Here is a 14,379-nt window from a genome sequence, read left to right as displayed (position 1 = left end):
AGGGAGCCGAAGGGCTCGGTTAATTAGGCAATCTGAAGTTTGCCGCCCAGATTGTCTTCGTAGGGGAAGAGCACTAAGTCGCGACCCACAGCAAACTTTCCGACTGCCATGCAGATACTGCCAGCCTGCGTGGATGGTCAAGAACTGGTGGTGTGTCGAGGAGTAGTGCTGTAACTTTTCTGAAGGAACAACCTACTAAGAAGTTGGATTAGAGTGTGTGCTATGTACATAAAAAACCCCTCCCGAAGCATTGCCGTAAGGTAGTGTCGGGGAGGAATCCGATTCTGGGCAAGAGTGGAGGGCGCAGACATTATCCTAAATCGTCGAGCTGGGTCGATTGTTATATAAGATTCTGGCCTCGGAAAAAATCTTTAAATTTCGAGCGAATTCTATACATTTATTTTCAAAGAAAAATAAAAAGAACATTGCTTTTAACCAAATCGTTTTGTTTAGACGAATTTCGTGCTAAATCGTATTCAGAGTTGGCAGCACCCTCTCAGATTTTAATGAAACTTTCTGTACGTGAGAACTTTGTCACAAAAAGTCACTTTGCATACTTCGTTTTTTTCAAAAATGATCTAGACTGTCTGTTGAAAAGGGTAAAACTTTTTTACCCATTTTTTTTCAAATGACAAATCCTACAAAGTGATTTTCACAAAAGCAGTCAAATTTTTGAATAAAAGTATCGACAAATTCTTCTTTGATTCCTATACTGAAAAAAATCGATTTTAAAAATATAAAGTCGATTTACAACAAAAACCATCTTTGATTTGGACGAAATGTTGTTCCAAGATAGGTAATTAGGTTCCCTACCTACCGTCAAAAATTCAAGTTGGGCACTTTTATGGAAAAAAGTTATTGGAAAAAAACTTTTCCTTGTCCGAACTGAATTAATTTTTTCAGTGTTTTTTTATCGAAAATTAAACCAATGAAAGTCATAATCATCTCAGAATCCAATTTCCCAACCGCTAGTTGCCTGATACACGCAAAAAGTATCAGTAACGCATTTGGTATATATTCATAACAAACTTGTGTGAGGGTGAAGATAAGCCACTTGACCGTGTACGAAGAAGTATCTTGTCTATGTACCCGCCGGAGAAGTAGAGATTGATGGTGTAGTCTCCATTAGGGGCCTTAATTGCGAAGTATGGGGTTCATTTCTTCAGGAACCCTTTGTTTCAGCCAGTGAAAATTCTGGTTCGCAAGCAGTGAAAATTCTTGAATGCAATTCAAGAAAAAATCAAGGAGTATTTGATCACAACTTATTTTCCATCAGCCTCATGTCAAACCTTTCGCCGAATATGCTCTTCCAAACTTTGATCTTTTGGGCGGGGCTAGTCTGTTCGCCTTTTTGTGCCGTGAGGCATGAACTTATTGTAGAAACAAGGCACGCTGTGGAAAATGCATATAAATTATGTGGGGACAAAATGAAACTTTCTTTTAAGAATCACTCTGATAATGCAAAAAAGCGCTACGCCATCGACTAATTTATACGTTTCATTGTACACTAAAGAGCGATAGTCTGACCATTGCATTGTGGGAACATCTTCTAATGTGCCTATAAATTTCTGAAAGAGGAAAATCAGGGGTGACATTATGGAACCATTTCGAATCGACTTTTTCATACAAGCTTGTATACAATAAACCTTTCGTTTCGAGATGCGCAATGCCACCCCAGTTTTCTCTCCTAAGCTTCCTCGTAAAGGCCTGAGAGTGCCCCTTGAAGGGTGCCGTTATAAAACCGAAGTAAGTGGTTCCTGGTTTCGGTAATCTTAGAAACCCCATGTGTCCTTATATTTCAGTCCCCACATTTTCCCCCAGGTTTTACACAATGCATTTGCATTACAATTAGAGGACAGACGAAACGAGTACACGACGCGAATAACCGTGAACAGTCTCCTACCTCGTGGTGGGCAGAGATTGCTTAGAATTATACGCGAAAGGGACTTTTGAACATCGGATCGCCCGAATTTTTCCCAATATACACGACGCTATAAATGCAAATGAAAAACTTGATGAAAGCTGAAAAACGCGATTACTGGCACCGGTCCGTCGACAGATTAACGGACAGAGCATCAGAGAAATAATGGTTCGTGTGGTGGCTAGGGCCTATGTTGTGTATTCGATTTATCCTGTGATTGGAATACACGGAACGTTCGTTATATGATGACAGCTATGCATCGCTTTTATGCTAATTATTATGACAGTAGTGGTGAGTGCAATCATAAAAGGGGCTGTGCTACCAATATTCTCCCCACAAAATTGATGGTTTTATAATTACCTATCAACGACCATGCCCACATCGTTACAGATACAGGAGGCTCTCCGTTTGATGGAGCATGGAAAGCACTCTTTGTATTTCCTGGGGAAAACATGAGAGTTTTAAGGTACTTTATCTGAAAAATCATAGCAGATTGCCTTAGTTTGAATTTTTTCGCAGTGCTCCATTCCGGGTAATGAGAAGGCGGATACTTGGATTAGAATGATAATGTGAAGGTGAAGTTTTTAAATATTTCTTCTCAGAGGACGGAATCCCAAAGGTATCAACAAACCTTGGTCCAAGAGAATGGATGATGGCAAGGCCCATCTCCGGTGTATTGAGGTCGTGGAGAGCGGTCTCAGCGCTTATGGTGGCGGTTATCGCGATATTAAACATGTTGTCTGGTCGTGCGCTAAGTGTTCTAGTACCAGATCTCCGTTAAACGAATCCCTTCGGCCTCGTTTCGGCCCAGACCGAGATGCTGTACCAACTTCGTTACTGATACTTTTTACATGTACCAGGTAACTAGCAGTTGGGAAAATACACTGAAAAAAATCAGTTTGGACAAGGAAAAGTTCTTTTCAAATAATTTTTTTCCTTAAAAGTGTCCAACATGAATTTTTGACGGTAGGTAGGGAACATAATTACCTATCTTAGAACAAAATTTGACCCAATTCAAGGTGGGGGTTTTTTTGTAAATGGATTTTAAAATTTTAAAATCAATTTTTTTCAGTGTAGAAGTCGTTGAAGATTTTTTTTCAATACTTTTATTCAAAAATTTGACTAATTATGTGAAAATCAGTCCTACAACATTTTTTGTAGGATTTGTCATTTTTAGACTATAGCCATTTGAATAAAATTGGTAGAAAAAAGTTTGACCCTTTTCAAAAGACAGTCTAGATAATTTTTGAAAAAAAAAAAAGAAACAAGATATGCAGAGTTGCTTTTTGTGACAAGGTTCTCACGTACAGAAAGTTTCATTAAAATCGGAGAGGGTGCTGCCAACATTTGTTCGAGTTGGCGCGAAATTCGTCTATATCGTAACACCTCCGATCATTCGGTAGCTTTGCTGTTAGTGTTCCGAGCTCAATGATTTGCTCCTAAAATCAATCATCTCCTCGATGTTAACGTCGTATAACGTTCGTCGCTTTAGAAAAATCTCTCCACAAAGCATTTTGAATGCTTTTCTTTTAGAAACTCCTAATTAAAAAGGGCCTAGGACCGAGAGGCATGAATACGTTAGGCATAATGGTCGTTAGGCATAATGGACGATTGGAAAAATAGACGTTAGGCATAAATTATCATGTATCATTCAATGGAACTTATTTTACGGGGCGATGGCCTCGGGTGGTACGAGCCTGAACGTTATTTTGATGTTTCAGAATTACTCTGGTAGCTGATCATACTCGATCAACATTTTATTCTGTTGTAGACATACAATTGATAAATTTCGCATGACCAAGACAGGCTCAACATTCTTGTTTCAAATTAATCTCATTTGTATTAAGGTATGAATAACTTAGATTTATTGTTACATACATGCATTGCGCAAGTCCAAAAAAATATGGCTTGAGGAACAGCTCATGAAAGAATGATGCACTTTATTATTCATTTAACGAATATGCGAATACTGCTGCTTCTATATTGATTATCTTCCACATTATTCAGTTTCTGGAGGTCGTAAAATCAGTAGCCTAATGCAAAGCGTAGTTTTTCTACCCCAAAAGAATGAGCTCTACAATAAAAAAGGCACCAGCCAGGCGATTACTTTTATCTATTTGTGTATTATGCCCAACATCCATTATGCCTAACTTACTTATGCCTAACCGGTTTTCTAGTTTTGTCAAATTCAAATTATTTTCATAGCATTGCGAGTCTCTTCTATCGAAAATAGAATTAATTCGAACAGAACCGAACCGATCGAACTGGATTGATTTCCAATACAAATTATCTCAAGTCAACGTAGATGACAGCGTGCTAATTTGGTAGCTTCCACGTACAATTTGATTACCCAGCGTCAAGTCCTAATTAGTGCGAAAGGGCGTCGAAGGAAACTTCTCCGGCAAACAAATAACCTTCCCTACCGGGCACTTGAGACGACAGCCACCACAATTCATCACGAGTGTCGGTATTCTGAGGGAATGAACCGACCACCGCACTGAGAGTGAGCACCCTTGAAAGTTTCCCCGTCTCTCAGAATGGTTGGTTGTTTTTCCAACGAGAAGATTCACCCCAAGGGCAGAATGTATGTAGATTGAGTGGTTTATTGCTGCTAGTCGCAACGTGCGGCGTTTGGCGCCTCTTTGCCAGTCATAAGCGCGCATTCGGTCGGTTCGCACGTGGTTCTCGGCGTCACATCGTACTAGAGTGGTGAGTTGTGAGCGGGACTTCAGTGGGACTACCTAGTAGTGGATGGATCTTACCCTAGAGGGCTAGAGTGAGCGTTTTCGGCACGTTTCTGTACCGGAACTGCAAGCCAATAACAAATGGGAAGCGGATCCTCGTTTGAGCACTGATTGTGTGTACCAGTTGCAGTAGTCGACAGCTTCGAAGCCGGTGTCGCGGATTTGCATTACATAAGGAATAATAGTGTAGGATGGCACTTGCACAAATAGATTCGGAAGCTGTGCGCGTTTGTGTGTTTCCCCGGCTGATGGTGGATTGGGGATAGGATAGAGTGCTGCTGGTACTTGCAGTGTAGTCGCAGGATGTAGCTACAGTGTTCAAGTGTGATGATTGGTGTTTTTCTTAGTGGGGAAGAATTTGAAGTTGCGTGCAAACAGGAAATTTAATCCGTACGCAGTGGAAGTGAAATGACGGCGCGTGAAATAAAGTACGGTACGTGTTGTGCAAACATTCGGGAGTGAATATCTATGCTGTGGTAGAGCATCAGGCAGATGATTGTAGAAACACGGGAATACTGAAAAACGCGAAAAAGTAAATTGTTCAGTGGCGTTAGAAAAAAAGTTAGATACAGTAGCGTGCTATGGTTGAAAAATTGAAACTAGTGAACAAGTTTTTAGTTCCAACAAATTGTTAACGAAACTAAATTTAGCAGATATTAGTGGTTCCGCCGGAATAAACGATTTGGGAACTTCGGTTGGCCTGCGGAAACATTTTCCAGTCTCATGCTTTGTTCAATTTGAATTGGAGGCACGCTGGGATTTATAGGTTGTAAGTCTCAAATTAACGATGAAGGTGTATTTACTTGAAATCGAGAAAAGATGCATCATTATCATTGAGTTATATTTGTTCTGGCGTTTTTTTAGCTTTGGAATCCATTTATATACAAGTAACATTCAATTCAATAAAAAGCATTCGACTATTTTTAGCTTTCCTCTTCCTACTGGGTGTTATATGAATTTTCATAAGCATCCTATCGTTCTGATAGTCTATGGTTTTGAAGCCAATAAGAATCGAATGAAGAATTGCAAAACAAAATAAAATCAAAATAATATCAGTTAAACATAGTGCGAAAGTGATTTTTTATCGTTAGCTTCGAATGATTGATCTGAGGAATGTATATCAATATTTTATTGCATTGCTCAAACAGTATCTTGATTCTTAATATTAGGTGAACAAACTTATAGCTATTAATTTGAGTGGATTTGAATCTCTCGAATAGTGATGGATGGAAACAAACAGTAGCTAGAGTACGCAAGACGAACCATTCAAATTCAGCTGCAGAAGCACGTTGGGATTTAATGAGTAGCAATGAAGTAGTTTCGTAATTTAGTTCAAAATACCATCAGGGAACTGATGGTATGTTCAATGTTCAAAAAATGAAAGCCAACAGCTGAGCTTAATTGTTTTACATTTTCTTAATATTGAAAGTACAGGTAACTAACTTTTCTGTGACTGCATCGCAGTCAAAGTTGCAATTATAGAACTTCGTAAGTAAATGCCAATAACTAAGGTAATTTCCAAACGATTTTGATAGTTTTGGGTGTTTTGGATTCGGGAACTGATCCACTTTTAGACTTGGTGAAAATGAATCGGGTTACGTTATTCATTTCTCGGGAAACCGTATTTCTGGAAGCATGTTCCAGTGCTGGGATATTATTTGTATCTCGTGGTTTTGGAACCATTTGGTGATTTGATCCCGGAACGGACATTTCGGAGCAGGTTCCCGTGGGGCCGTGAGTGGCCATTCCATTCAAATTTCATTTTTCAAATTGCCATAGGGTCCTGTAACAATAAATGACTGACTTCCGAGATAATTTGAAGAGTTTTGATACTCATATTGCTAGGACATTATTAAAATTTATAAATCATACCTTAGTACTGGAACATTACTCCGGAAAATCCGGATTACCAAGATCCAGATCCACTCATCCAGTTCAATTTCACAGAATCCAAAAAGTGGACGAGTTCCTGAATCCAAAACATCTAAAAATGATGCAATTTTAAATTGGGGTTACCCCTGTATTTATGCATAGGTGCATATAACCTAACTCAAATTAAGTCATATTTTTTGTGTTTCGGATTCTCCTCGTCAGTAGCTAACAGCTGACTGGGCCACTAGTTAGACACTACAGTAGCGTAGCTAGGGGGGTTTTGGGAGTTAAACCCCTCCCCCTCCAAAATTAATCGAATTAAAAAAAATATTGGTGGTGACCAGTTTAATATAAAAAATAAAAAATTAATATTTAAATAGTAATTTTGGAAGTTTATTATCTAAAAATAAATTTGAGAACTTAATGTTTTAAACACCATGGGAACTTTTGGTAAATTGTTGGAATGGGATCTTATGTCTGGTCCCTCGTTCTTAAGTTAGGAACATTAATAACGAAGAAAAGTAATATAAATGCTCGAAAACAGTTTTTACAGTCAATATCACACAGCTTCGAAACTGCAGTGTTTTAAAACGTCGTTTTCGTGCTCAAAATTAGTAGCATCTAAACCGTTGACTTTAGAGATATAGTTTGTTCGGAGAAGTTGTTGTTCTTATAATTGCGCATCCACAGGATTCTACCGTTCAGTGATTAATTCACTTGTAAGTGATATACGAAATTTATTTCCCGAACTAATTAAGATAGAGACTTTATGCCTTCGGCAAAGTTTTAGCAAATGTTATTACAAAAGAAATTGCTGAAGACACCATATATCTATCTTTAGTAGTTTACGAGTTATGGAACATATTATATGGAAGACCCCTTAAAATTTGTTTTTTCATGATAACTTTTTTAAACATTCTTGTATCCACTTGGAATCTTCCACAAAGTTATTTGCGGTATCGAAACACATATTTTTGCCGAACATAGTCACTTTCTATTTGCTGAATTTAAAAAGATATTCCAAATTTTACGATTTTTTTGGGGTAACTTCCACCTTAAATAATTCGTTAAGGAGCAAAAAGGAGCAAACAACATCATAACATACTGAAAGTACTAGCTTTTTAATTTCATATAGTGGCCCGATTGTTAGACGAGACGTGATTCTCCCCGAGTGTTATGTTCAATACAATATGCCATCGCAGTGGTATAAAATGAAATATTCAAGCGCACTGCGACAAACAGCTTCATGTTTTATGGCAAATTGCATAGAACACGTTCGCCTATAACATGCAATGCATATAGTTTGCCTTTCAAAAATCAAAACGTAATTTTTGATGTGTTTAATAATGTCAATATTTTCATTATAAAATAGATAAATAAATCTATTTTTAATAATCGTTTTCTCCGCCATCTTCAAAGCTTTCTTCTTCCGCTAGAAGAGCTTTGGCCTCTCCTAAAAATCATTTTATACTTTTTTGCCATCCCCGAGCTTCATTCACGACAGGATCCACATTGTGAACAGGTGACGTTAATCAAGCATCATTATAAATGTCACGACAGACATTAATAAACCTTCTGGTGGGATTTCCATCGTTTTTTAAGCTTACCAGTATCCACACTTTTCGAACGCACGATATGCTACGTTTCGTACTTTGATCTTGATTGTGGTCAAAGTTCTCTTTTCCTGTTTTGGACATCTATGAACATGTTTTATGCAATTTATCAAGAAAAGATGAAGCTACTTATCGCAGTGCGCTTGAATATTTCATTTTATACCACTGCGATGGCATATTGTATTGAACATAACACTCGGGAAGAATCGCGTCGACTAACAATCGGGCCACTATATGAAAGTAAAAAGCTAGTACTTTCAGTATGTTATGATATTGTTTGCTCCTTTTTGCTCCGCACGAATTATTTAAGGTGGAAGTTACCCCAAAAAAATCGTAAAATTTGGAATATCTTTTTAGTTTCAACAGATAGGAAATGACTATGTTCGGCAAAAATATGTGTTTCGATACCGCAAATAACTTTGTGGAAGATTCCAAGTAGATACGAGATTGTCTAAAAAAGTTATCATGAAACAACTAATTTTAAGGGGTCTTCCATATAATATGTTCGATAACTTGTAAACTACTAAAGATAGATATATGGTGTCTTCAGCAATTTCTTTTGTAGTAACATTTGCTACAACTTTGCCGAAGACTCAAAGTCTCTATCTTAATTAGTTCGGAAAATAAATTTCGTATATCACTTAAAGGTAAATTAATCACTGAACGGTATAATTCTGTGGCTGCGCAATCATAAGAACAACAACTCTGAACAAACTATATATCTGAAGTCAACGGTTTAGACGCTATTAATTTTGAGCACGAAAACGACGTTTTAAAACACTGAACCGTCAGCTTTGGAGGTTTAGTATTTTTGAAGAATTTTGCAACGTTTTAACATTTTCTGATAAAATAATTTTGGTGAATAATCCTCCCAGATAAATGTATTAATTCTTCAAACTAATTTAGTCTCGAAAAGCTTGGTGCCTTCAGTAAAGTTTTCGAAAATTTTATTACAAATAACGTGGCTGAAGACATGAATGCTCCATATATTCAGGGTATCGAGATATATTAGGCTATTTACGAAAGTGAACCTTCAAAACAGGTTATTCTGATATTATTGTAAATGGTCAAACTCTTCTGCTGTTAATAAAAAATAAATAAACACTTTATCCAAGCCATGTATATTTGAAGCTTATAGTAATATTGAAAAAAAGTGGATGCAAGAATAATTTCGTAAATATCGTATACATATACATATATACATAGCGCTTTCATATCTTCAATAAAGATGTTTTAAATGAAATTTCCAACAACTTTGCTGAAGACACCAAGTCTCTTACTACTTTTTTGAACAGTTGATTTTCCATTATTATTTCTAGAAGGATTTATCACTAAAATGGTTATATCAGAAGATGTTCTTATGTTGGGAAACTTGTTGCTGAACTTGTTGTCACTCTGTCCATGGCTGTTTGTCGCCTCGCATGACACAGACTCCTCAGATCTCCTTCATCTTAACCGATCTCTCCTTCTTGTAGCTGTCGGATTAGTTTGTAAAACCATTTTTACTGAGTTGTTCACTATTTTGAAAACATGCCCAGCCCACAGCAGCCGCCCAAATTTCGCTGAGCGAACAATGGATGGTTCTCCAAGCTTTTGTTGCGATTCGTTATTCATACGCCGTATCCGCATTCCGTTTTACATATGCATCCCATCGTAGATCGTTCTCAACACGTTCCATTCGAAAACGCTAAGAACGCGTTGATCTCCCGCCACCATGCTCCAGGTTTCTTGACCGTAGACAACCGGTCTAATGAGCGGTTTGTAGAAGGTTATCTTCTTGCGGTGTCGTACATTCGTCGATCGAAGGGTTCTTCGAAACCCAAAGTAACAACGTTCACCTGCTTTCCGAGTTTCAAAAGGACTCGAAAGTATTTCTAATACTCACCACACATGACTCGATCGTTTGTCCGTTTGATTTTCGTTTGTCCGGAAACCCGTATTTGGGCATTATATGCGAATTTTCTCAACGAACTCGCTTGCTAATGGTGATTGGCGACAACAAAGAATTTGGAAGAACACCTTCAGCAATATGATCGGCAACTATTTGCAGAAAGCCCGCTTAACACCCATTTTATAGATGAGACATACTACTTCCTCCATCCTACCTTCCGGTCAAATCTGGGGCGACATTATCGAACCATTTCGAATCGACTTTTTCATACAAGGTTGCACACAATTAACCTTTCGTTTCGAGATGCGCAATACCACCCCTGTTTCTCCCAGATCTTTAAAACCATCACATGAAGTGCTCTAACCAACGCCTCTCTTCCGTCTTTCAGTAGCTCACATGGCAGTTGATCATTACGAGCGGCTTTATCAGTCCTCAACCCGCCGATCTCTTCATGAATCTTCGTTAGATCTTGCGCTGGGAATCTGTCGTCGGCTGCGCATTAGAGTGGCTCTAATATGACATTTTTCAGCACAGCACTTTTTGAGTTCCTTTTGTGGTCCCAAATGCCTGTGCAAAGTTTGGGAGCGGTCGGTTGCTTCCCGGGTTTGCGCATTGCGTTCAAAATTTGTAAGGGATTTAATATGGGGAAATCAATTATTTTGCATTTACGTTAATAAAGATCGCTATTTCAGTCCATATGAAAATCCAGCTTTATAGAACTATAGTTCAAACCTTGGTTAACAACTTTGTCGAAGACGGTACCTAGCTACGAGTTTTCAAAAAATAGTTATAACAATTTTAAAACTTATGGTTCAATCCAAATGCAGAAATTCATTATTTCTTCTAACACTGTCAGTACCCACGACACCCATACTTTAAACTTAAATAAATGGGAATATATTCATCGCAGAGACTTGGTACCTTTGAATGAAATGTTCAAAATGAATTGCTTAATCACATAGACGTTGTCAGAAAATGAAAAGAAGAGGGGGTGTGGCTTGTGTACTCCCCAGTTTCCTGTTTATATAGTTTAGTATATCATAAGGAGCACATCTTCAGCGCAGGTTTATACCGTCGAATTAAAAATTAATCTTACATGGTTGAGTGATACTATTTAAGGGCTCTACTGTTATCTCATTTAAAATTGTACAACGGTTTATAAGTTTTACATATTTTAAAATCCTATTTCTTAGCCGTTCAGGAACAGAATTAAAAAAAAAATGCATATTCTTAGATTCCTTGAAGTCTCGGAATTTCTTCTATTGCCGTTTTCGTATGATACTTTAGGAACGAGACCAGGATAGTTCATTCAAACAAGAGTTTTTTTTATGAAATTGTGTTAGGTTCACGCAAAACAGAGGTGATGTTGGCGAACCAGAAGTATACTTAAGGTTAGAACCCAACACGATTTCCTGACCTGAGTTAGTTTTTACTTCAAGCAAAAACAACACATAAATTTGTAGGTATAAATCCTAAATATTGTAAATGTTATTTCCTACAACAAAAATTGTAGTATGATTCATATTTAGGTCTATCAAAATATTAAGAAAGTTCAGTCGTTGACATTTACAAGGACCTATTTACTGTCTTCGACAAAGTTGTTAACCAAGGTTTGAACTATAGGTTTATGAAGCCGGTTTTTCATATTCAGTGAAATAGCAATCTTTATTAACGTAAATACAAAATATTTAATTTCCCCATATTAAATCCCATGCAAACTTTGAACGCAATGCGCAAACCCGGGAAGTACCCAATCTCTACCAAATTTTGCAAGGCATTTGGGACCACAAAAGGAACTGTAAAAGTGCTGTGCCCGCTAGTTTAAATCATTTTGAAGTTTTCCCATACAACCGCGAGCCACTCTACTGCGCATATCCTTAGGCTGATTCTTGCCATACTCTCATCGTCTACTGCTATTTCGATGTTCGTCGTAATAAAATTATCGATCCGCTCATACTCGGTCGTGAGCTCTCCATTAGTATCTCTTCTTATATCAGCCTGTGGCACATAGCCTTTGCTCGAGCGATACTTACTCGTAGAATTTTCATAACTCTGTACAGATAGGTACTCCATCGCCTCTGTATCCCGATGTTCCTGTAGGCGATTTCGAATCTATATTTGCACTGCGGAAGTAGCGCACATTTGTGATGTCAGAGAAAAAATTTCCATTCATTAGGGTGGGTGCTCCTATAGTTGAGGTGTACCAATAGTTGCAGTAGTGGGTTATACGCCTAACTAAGGTACCAACCATCAACAAATATTTTTTTATCGATTCATCGCACTAAAATTATGCGACAATAAAACTGTTATCCTTGAAATTTGCTCAAATAACTATTGAAAAAAATGATTTTCTTAGAATTTTGAACTCCCTTGCACCTATAGTTGATGTAGCGTACCTATAGTTGCATGTCCCATAAGAAAGCAATGGGATTTGCAACAATAGGAACCAAAATTAGCGATTGCACCACTATTGGTACATGTGTTCCTATAGTGGTACATGCGGTTTTGAATACATAAATTGGTTATTAAGCCATCTTTATATTTTTCCTATGAAGTAGGGACTGAAAGCTTTCGTTTAATGTATTAACATTGCCCATAGGTCTATTAATCGATTTTTTATCAAAAGCTTTCCTTAAGCATGCGACTATTGGTACATCCACCCTAGTACGTGGTCGATTTGGTTCTCAGTTTGTTAATCAGGTGATCTCAGGGGTGGCGTTCATGTCGCTGATAATGAGCTTCACATTCTACCGCAGGCTCTAAGTGCGCGTCAAATGTATTTTTCTCGTTCTCTGGTCACGCTTCGTGAGGGCAGTGCACGTTAACGATGCTGTAGTTGTAAAAATGGCCATGATCGTCTGCTACTTGATTACGCGTTGGTGTATTTTGCCCAGAACTACAAAGCTGATTCCCAACTTGTTTGTTGAACCGTCGCTCTAATAGAATGTAACCGCGTGATGCCCGCTTTTCCCCACATTCTGTCCTGCCAAGCAAAGTTCCTACATTTTCAGCTCATTGTGTAGGATTCGTTCGAACCCGTGGAAGCAAAAAGATTTACAGTTCGATGTGCCAAGTTTACAATCGCATTCCTTTTTCCGTTACGTGGGCTTTGGTCGATTATTCCGATCCGCCTTGTCTTCCTGATGCTTTGTAACGTGGTGTTTTCCGGGCGGCTTGTAGGGTTTGACGCAACCTCCTGTCTCCTCGGACAGCTGTGCGGGGTTTCTTTGCCACCTCACGTATTCAGTTCTATCTAGGTAGGGTTATAGCGCACATGCCCACTCGCACCTTCTCATTTCGTTTTTACTGCACAAGACGGTAGTACTCAGTCGATGCCAGGCTACACATTAACTGTCATCAATAGACGCACAGGGAAGCACGATATAGGAGCTTGTGAACATTGGGAAGTATTCACCATTTGACGACCAACCTTCGAAGTTGATGGTTTCGAAATTATGTGATGTGGGCCGTAAGGTATAATTTTAATTTAATTTTAAAACATTTTCTAAAAGAAAGTTGTCTATGAAGAGATGAGAGATATTTTATATTTTGTTTCTTATTTGTAGAATGAACGGCTGAACTGTTTTTGTTCCTTTCAATATTTTATCAAATTTGCATTATTTTGAAGCATTTTCGAAAAATCAACGATTTTCGTTAAACCACCCCCCCCCCCCCCCCCCAACCAAATTTCTGGCTATGCCACTGGACGTCCCGGGTTACGATTCCGGAAGATCTGGAATATCCGTATAACTGGCTACTTTTACGGATGTTCAGGATCTTCCGGATGATTTTCACGTAGAATTCAGGGTCAGTATTTGCATCAGAGTATCAATATCATTTTATATGGGATTTTATATAAACTTTCAAGCAAATTACAAATTTTTGGTATCATTTTCGTTGATTGACCACATTGTCGCTTGATCAATATTATTAGAAATACTATTGTACCACCGAAATCGTCATTGGAATCGTAATCCGGGACATCCAAGATCGGTCGTATCATGTCCACATTTAATATATACATTCTCATTTTAGTTTTGTTTGTGTTTATAATTAGTATTCTGTCAATATACCTGTGAATTATGATGACGGTTCTGCATACATCTATGGATGCCGAACAAGACCTCATTCGGCACCGATTCGCACAGACCAACCCGGCCAAAAACGGTAATGTTTACCAGAAACTGAAAATTTTAACTCTAACAAATAATTTAACTATCAGATCACATAGATTTGGTTGAAAATGTGTCTTAAAACTGAGTTCGAAATCGGGGTCAATATGACCGGCTAACACCTTATTCGTAACTTTTTTTGTATTGCCCTTCAGGAATGAGCTCA

The 14,379-nt window shown here is 38.0% G+C and overlaps 1 protein-coding gene across 4 annotated transcripts in view; it reads left to right on the top strand.

Annotated features, from left to right (window-relative positions):
- Window positions 1-4,553: 4,553 nt before the first annotated feature.
- LOC131684317 (D(2)-like dopamine receptor) overlaps window positions 4,554-14,379 on the top strand; it is a 135,631-nt gene continuing 125,805 nt past the window's right edge. For 2 of the 4 annotated variants that reach the window (XM_058967071.1, XM_058967068.1), the window contains exon 1: window positions 4,582-5,434. The gene's annotated coding sequence lies outside the window, so the exon portion shown is untranslated. Of the gene's footprint in view, window positions 5,435-14,379 lie in introns of all 4 variants that reach the window. The other 2 variants (XM_058967070.1, XM_058967069.1) reach the window with 2 other exon arrangements.

This window comes from Topomyia yanbarensis, chromosome 2 (assembly GCF_030247195.1).
Source record: "Topomyia yanbarensis strain Yona2022 chromosome 2, ASM3024719v1, whole genome shotgun sequence".
Classification (NCBI taxonomy): domain Eukaryota; kingdom Metazoa; phylum Arthropoda; class Insecta; order Diptera; family Culicidae; genus Topomyia; species Topomyia yanbarensis.
The sequence above is the reverse complement of the archived record's forward strand: the minus strand, read 5'-3'. Positions and strand labels throughout refer to the sequence as shown.